Here is a 7,737-nt window from a genome sequence, read left to right on the forward strand (position 1 = left end):
AACTCCCTCCTTATCTGTTTCTTGTTTCAGGATGGGATCTTCCATTTCTTCACTCTAAAGGCAGCTGCACCTTATGACCTGTAAAATGTGTGTGAGGGATGCTTGCTTTTCACATGAGCCATGCAACTTGTAAAAAAGTGGTGAGATGGTGAGAGATCTGAGTGTCATTTAGAGTCTCCGTCTCCGTTAGAGGGCGTGAAATCGAGGTTGAGAGCATATTGACATGAAAATGAAGTAAATACCGAATAAATAAAACTTCAAATGAGGACAATCACATATCCAAGGAATTCCCCAGAGCGAGGACACTAAATGGCCCGAGTGGGGAAAGTAAGATATTAATCTCATATCTTACTGCGGAGATATGCAGTTACTCTGAAAGGGTCCTGACTCAAGTCTTCAATGGGCCATAATTTTTTGCGCCCACGTTCGGCTCATTTGGATCGAATCAGAACGCGAGTGTTAGATGTGAACTCTCTGGGACAAGCAGTGGAATTCACAGGCTTTGAAGCAGCAGCATTAAAATAGATATAAAATGAGATTATATAGAAATGTACTGACAAAGGCAAGTAAAAAACAATTACTTAATTCCTTTAACTGTAATTGTTTTAGGCTAAGGAATTCTGCTGATGCCTTCTCAGTTATTCAGATAAAACCTAATACCAAAAGCAGACAGCACAGCTCATAGAAAGGATGAGAAGATGAGGATAATAAGCAGGCAGAGCTCATACAACACAGTGCAAAATCATTGAAGGAGAAATATTTGCATTTCTGCAAAAGTCTGCATAATTAAATTATGCTGTAAACAATCTCTTTAGAGTAGTTTTAAGTAAAATTCAGATTTCAGTGCCTCTGAAATCTCACAGAAAGTACACTAAATGGTTACAAGTCAGGTTAAACTGCATGCTGCCTGACATATGGCTTTACGATAGTTTTGTGAGGAGGTTTTGGCTTACATCCCAAAGAATACCCAAACGTTACATATAAACACTTGTATAAAAAGATGTCCAAGTTCAATGTTAATTTTGGATAGTGAATAAAAAAGCTATATTTCAGTTGTCGATGTCATGAAACCTGATTCCTGTCACCAGTGGTAAGAAATCTGATTTGGTGAATTTTTCTATAGTGAACCATTTTACATCAAACCTCTCTGAATTACTTTCTTTGCATCTAAATGGATAAATTGCAGAAATATTTAATGTAGAAATGTAGAAATATTTAACAGTGTTGATTAAATGTTAAATAAAGATAATGAATGCCTCTATTGCTGTTAATTAATCAACATTAATAGTTCTTGCTAACTTCTGCCAGGAGTCCATCCCCTCCCGTCAATGCCTTCCATGTACACTAACATTCTCTGTTCAAATGTTTGGAATCACTGTTTTCCATATAAAACCAATTTGATTTAAGATATACTGTAAATTCTGCACTTAAATTTTCTATGTACTTTTCTATGTACTTTGTAACTTTCATTGTCCAGTTTAAAAGATTTAAATCAACATTGTATAAGTTGTTATTGTTACATATGAAATAACACAGATTATTAATAAAACTAGTAGTTCCAAACTTTTGAATGGTAGTTTCAAAAGTCCCTCCCTCAAAGGACAATGTATGCACGCAATAACAGAAAGTCCTAGAGTTCCAGCAAGAGCGAGCATCATGCTTTGACAAGCTATATCCAAGGAAATGGCACTCAGGGCTAAACGCAGATCAGCCTCCAAGTGTGACATGGTGTTCATGTGTCTTCCCTCTTTCTAGGTCCTTCTCTTGCACAGCTCTATAAAAACAGAACCAGAACATTTGGTCAAATATCAGCCTTCCCTGCCTTTGCTTCCGCAACATACATTAATAACTGCACTGTAATCTTATGTCCTACTGAGTAAGTGCTTTGCTTCCTAAAGACATATAGCCTACCTTTAGCAGTTTAACAGAAGTCTTAAAAGATGTTTTGTACCTTTTCATGCCCTTATGAAAAACACAACAGAAAAAAGCAAAGGTCTGCCTGACACGCAACCATTGCCCAATCTAAATCTCCAGACTTAGGCCCCATACCATCTGGTCTCATGGACTCTGAACCCACGTTCTGTGACGTTCACTGAAGTGCTCAATATCATTTTGCTGGATCTCTGAGACCTCAAAACTGTACGCATATGAAAAACGCTAATGAGCGGGCACTTCCAAGCTGAAGCCACTTCCATGGTTGATACTGACACAAACATTTGCACATTGGCAAATTTATTTATTAATTTTTAACTTCTCTAATTTTTTGCTATGAATTTTGGCAGCTAGGTTTCTCTATGAATTTTTGGCAGATACGCTCTTAAAAAAGATGGAGATTCAAGGGTTTTTTAGTAAAGAAAATGGCTCTATATAGAACCATGAATATCCAGCCATGGATCCGTATAAACTACGATCTTAGGTTGCTAAATGGGACAGTAGCTTGTTGTTCTGCCATTAAAAAGAGGACCAGGGTTGGGTACCACTAATCTATGCCATAAGGGGGATGATGGAGAGGCCACATGGAACGAAGATTTCGGCAGCAAATCTACTCACGTCAAAAAGATGGTGCTTCAAGGGTTCTTTAATAAAAAAAATGGTTCTATACAGAACCATGAACACTCAAAGAACTCTCTGCATGATTAAAGTGTTCTTTACATCATGAAAGGTTCCTTCAGACTGATAGAGAATGTGTTATAGTTGGTGCTATATAGAACTTTTTTGAAAAAAGTTCTATATAGCACCCTAAAGAGTTCTTCTGTTGTTATGGTGTCAGGCTTGTAACAATAGAATAAGCCCTTTGGATGCTTTAATAGAACCGTATGTTGCACATTCATATACATGTTCCATCATTTTTTCATTTAATCAAGAAGACATGTTTAGTGCACAACAAGATTATGAATGACAAAATGAGACTTTAAAGTATATTTTAATTGAAGTACTTCAATACTTTATCTCAATGCAAGAATTTTCAAACTTGAAGGGGATATGTGGATGTTAGACCTTTGCATATAACAGAGTATTAAATCTAGCTATTTGTACTTTTACTTCAGAAAGGGATTTTGATCTTAAGTAAAAACTCTAAGGACTTAATGATATCCCATCCAAATCATTGAATTCAGTTATTTCCAATCACGTCTATAGCCACAGGTGTATAAAACCAAGCACCTAGGCATGCAGACTGCTTCTACAAACATTTGTGAAAGAATGGGTCGCTCTCAGGAACTCACTGAATTCCAGCATGGTAGTGTGATAGGATGCCACTCAACTGTCAATGGTATTATAACCAAGTGGAAGCGATTGGGAGCGACAGCAACTCGTCCACGAAGTGGTAGGTGCACATAAAATGACAGAGCATGTCAGCGAATGCAGAGGCGCATAGTGTGCAGAGGTCGCCAACTTTCTGCAGAGTCAATCGCTACAGACCTCCAAACTTCATGTGGCCTTCAGATTAACTAAAGAACACCGTAGAGAGCTTCATGGAATAAGTTTCCATCGCCGAACAGCTGCATCAAGAATTACATCACCAAGTGCAAAGCATTGAATGCAGTGGTGTAAAGCGCTGCCACTGGACTCTAGAGCAGTGGAGACGTGTTCTCTGGAATGACAAATCACGCTTCTCCATCTGGCAATCCAGTGGACGAGTCTGGGTTTAGCAGTTGCCAGGAGAACGGTACTTGTCCGACGGCATTGTGCCAAGTGTAAAGTTCGTGTATGGGGAATTATGGTGTGGGGTTGTTTTTTTCACCCGCGACCCTGACGGAGAAGCGGCTTAGACAATGGATGGATGGATGGATGGGTTGTTTTTTCAGGAGTTGGGCCTGGCCCTTTAGTTCCAGTGAAAGGAACTCTTAATGCTTCAGCAGACCAAGAGATTTTGGACAATTTCATGCTCCCAACTTTGTGGGAACCTTCCTGTTCCAACATGACTGAGCACCAGTGCACAAAGCATGGTCCATACATGGATGAGTGAGTTTGGTGTGGAAGAACTTGACTGGCCTGCACAGGGTCCTGACTTCAACCCAACAGAACATCTTTGGGATGAATTAGAGAGGAGACTGCAAGCCAGACCTTCTCATCAGTGTCTGACCTCACAAATGCGCTTCTGGAAGAACGGTCAAAAAATCCCATAAACACACTCCATATCTTGAGAAAAGCCTTCCCAGAAGAGTTGAAGCTGTTATAGCTGCAAAGGGTGGGCCGACATCATATTAAACCCTATGGATTAAGAATGCAATGTCACTCAAGTTCATATGCGTGTGAAGGCAGACTTTTGGAAATAAAGTGCCTGTCCTTGCCTGGAAATACGTTATAATCAAAGTATAATAAGGAATGCTTTTTTACCTGCTCATTTACTGTGGGGTAGTAAAATATAGTAGCAGCATCTCAGAAGTGTAGAATCACCTCTGTTTGGTGCAATCGAAAAGCTCTGAACTGAGAGGATATTGTCAACACAGGTTTTCATTAAGGCATTTTCATTCCATAAACATCTCAGGTGTAAGTTCCTATGATCGTCCTCAGGGCCAGAATCACACTTAGTCTTCTTCAGCTTTTACACCCGAGATAATTGCCTTCTCAAGTGAGAGTGTGTTCTTCATTAACACTCCTAATTCACCTTTCAGCACATTGGTCTTCAACAGGCTGTCAAACGCTCTGCCAAGACAATTTGCCTAACTCAGGCATCCTCACCATGGCAGCTAAGGAGTGCTATCACAATTTTCCTTCCAGTGTCTTTGGCCTGACAAACAGTCTAGTACTAAATCTGGCAGTTTTCAGGCATGAAAAGTCTTGTAGGAGAGCTGCTCTAGGATCTGTTCCTGTCAGTAAAACCATAGTAAATAAGAGAGGAATCTCATCCTAGATCAGCATTCCTAGTTTGAGAAGCCTTGTGAAACCAGGTCGATAACTCTTTGTGAACATGAAGAGCATTTCATGTGGGGAATTAGGCTGCAGGTATTGGGTTATCTACTGCAGGAACCAAATATTATCTTTTTACCTCAACCAGGTAAATTATTTGAAAATAATATAAAATAGTAAGTGATAAAAATGTATAGACACTCTTTAAATCTTTGATTTGGACTGTTCTGATTTGGTTCAAATTCTGAGGGAGCTTCCATAGACATTGATTTAGTAAAAGAAGATTGCAGGGTCTAATATCCTTCCTGTGTTCATTGTTAAAGCCTTTCAAGAGGGTTCACATCTGCAAGATGTCCCAGAAGTGCTTCAAGACTATTTGAAATAAAGTAGCAGTTGGTAAAGTGTAGCAGGTAACACCGCTGCCTGACCTGGGGTTTGAATCCCTGCCTGGGCAAATACACCACACTAGAGTCCTTGGACAAGTCTTCTAATGCTACATTCATTAATTGTAAGTGCCTCTGGATAAGAGCATGTGCTGAATGCACAAACGTTCATGTAAAGGGAAAAAATGAAATAAAACATCCTATTCATGAGTAGCCAACAAGACTCTGTACATCCAACCCAAGGCTTAGATTCAGGTTCCTTAAATTCTATTCCCCCGCTTTCCGCCACATGATGCACCCTGCTAACACTGTTGACATCTGCCCTTTTATCCAAGCCGCTTTCTTAACATATCTGCCTCTCGCCTTGAACTCGGCCTCCTCCTCGCACACTCCTGGTGCCCCAACATTGCATTTGATCTGGAACCCCACCTGGTATGACACCAAAAACCCAACCGCAAGGCCTCCGCCAGCACTATGCAGACACAGCAGAGACTGGCCTGATGTCATGCTGAGAAACACCATCGTGTAAGAAAGGCATGGTCAGCTTGACAGCGGCCTCGCTGTTGCCCCCCCAGCTCTCGTCGGCTTTATTTATAATCTCCGCCACGAGACATCTGCTGCCGACGAGCCTAGGTCCTTGGCGCCCATACAGAGGGTGTGCGTCAACTGTTGGGCTGCGACTTGTCCCAGAATCCGTCGGTGTGAGGTGGCGCGCTTTGCTCCAATAGGATGGATGTCGTGTCCGATCCTGCTTCCTACCGGCTGACCTGCGGAGGCCGAAGAGAGTGTTCAGGCCACTATTTACTCGATCTGACCGCCTTTGTTTGTTTGGTGTCTAGAGTCTAGTCACAAGTCTATTTTTGGTGGGCGGGCGGGGGCTTTTCTGACACATTGGAGTATCTCAGGATGTAGCTGATGTGGCCTGCTCTGCTGCTGCTGCTTTCTTGGCCCTTGCTTAGCAGCAGGAGGTCAAACAGTAGCCTGTGTTGGTCTTGATGCAAAATAACCCAGGCACTTTCTTGTTTTTAAGAAAGAATAGGCCGCATACAGAGTGTGTGGAAATATGAGAGGAACATGCCACTTGAGCTGAATTTTCCTGAAACGAAATATTGTTGCAGACAAACAGAATGAAGTTGTAAACCATCACTGCTTTTTTACTCCTTTTCAGGTCAAGTAGTATTTGTATGATGCTTTTAAAAAGGGACAATAGCCATGTTTCCATTAATCTTCTGTACAAATTGCAATTGGAAAAATCTAAGATTTTTTGCTGGCAAGCAGCTCCCACCAAACTCACTTTTAGCAATAAAAATACTTTAGATAATGACTTCATTTACTGCAAAAACTGTTATTTAATAAGTTTTATCCAAAAAATAAAAATGATGTATGTCACAAATCATGTGCCTTGGGCTTCCCTGATTTCCCCTTTAACCAACTGATAAGAAATTTAGTTTAGTTTATTTATAATTGTTATTAATTTTCCACTTGAAGCTTTATGGTGGAGATCACATTTCTCTGTCATTCACAGCTGTTTGAGCACTTACCATTTAGAAAGGCTGTTGAAGACTGTGCTGAATAAGTTGCAGCATTGCTTTCAAAAACCTTTTCATCTCTTCTCTCCTCTCCTGTAAGATGCAAGTGAAGGAAATCTGTGAAGACACTACATATACATTCCAAAGAAAAAAATTGTTGACATGCATAAAATATTACATAAATATTCTGTTTCCACAGCCCACTCTGACAAATGGAAATGTAGCTATTGTCACACAGCAGTTTTATACACATGCTTCTCTTCTTAAACCGTAATGAGCAAGCTGAGAGCAACTGTGGCAAGAAAAACTTTCTAAGAACATTAGAAAGTTTCTGTCCGCTCGATTTGATTCCAAACACCAGAAATCCAGCCATAAATGCCTGTTTTTTTTTCAAGACAACTATGAGGTATACATTAGTATCATGGCCACTGAATTAAGATCAAACAGATTCACATTCACAAGACATCCACTGCTTTGTGCATTGTATTGTCCAATTCATCTTTCCACTCTTATTCCCTGTATGCAGTTCAGTAGAGGTCATCGCAAGGGATTTAAAGAGCTTAGTCTTTTTGCACTTTCTGAAAGTTTCATCTTCATAACAATATTGAGAGGAGCCACGCCTTAATCTCAAGGCTTCCTTTTACTTTTATTCCACATACAATTATCTCCTCAATAAGATGTACATCTGGCTTCAAGACTATAATTCTCTAGAGAGCAAAAAGAAAAGGGAAAACAATTTTCACAATAAGTAAAAGATTAGGAGCATCCAATGCGATTGTTCTGCTGCATTTATCGCTCGCTGGAACGAGATTAATGTCTTGTGATATTAACAATTGTTTGGCGTGTGTCACTTTTGCTGTCAGAACAGCGTTCAGTAAATCCTCGTTTACGGATAAAGTCATAAGCCTCTCCATGTAGCACATCCAGACATATTAAGCTTTCTGGCAAGTATGAGTGCTGGGTACTTATGGCCC

The sequence above is a fragment of the Pygocentrus nattereri genome, chromosome 20 (genome assembly GCF_015220715.1).
Source record: "Pygocentrus nattereri isolate fPygNat1 chromosome 20, fPygNat1.pri, whole genome shotgun sequence".
Classification (NCBI taxonomy): Eukaryota; Metazoa; Chordata; class Actinopteri; order Characiformes; family Serrasalmidae; genus Pygocentrus; species Pygocentrus nattereri.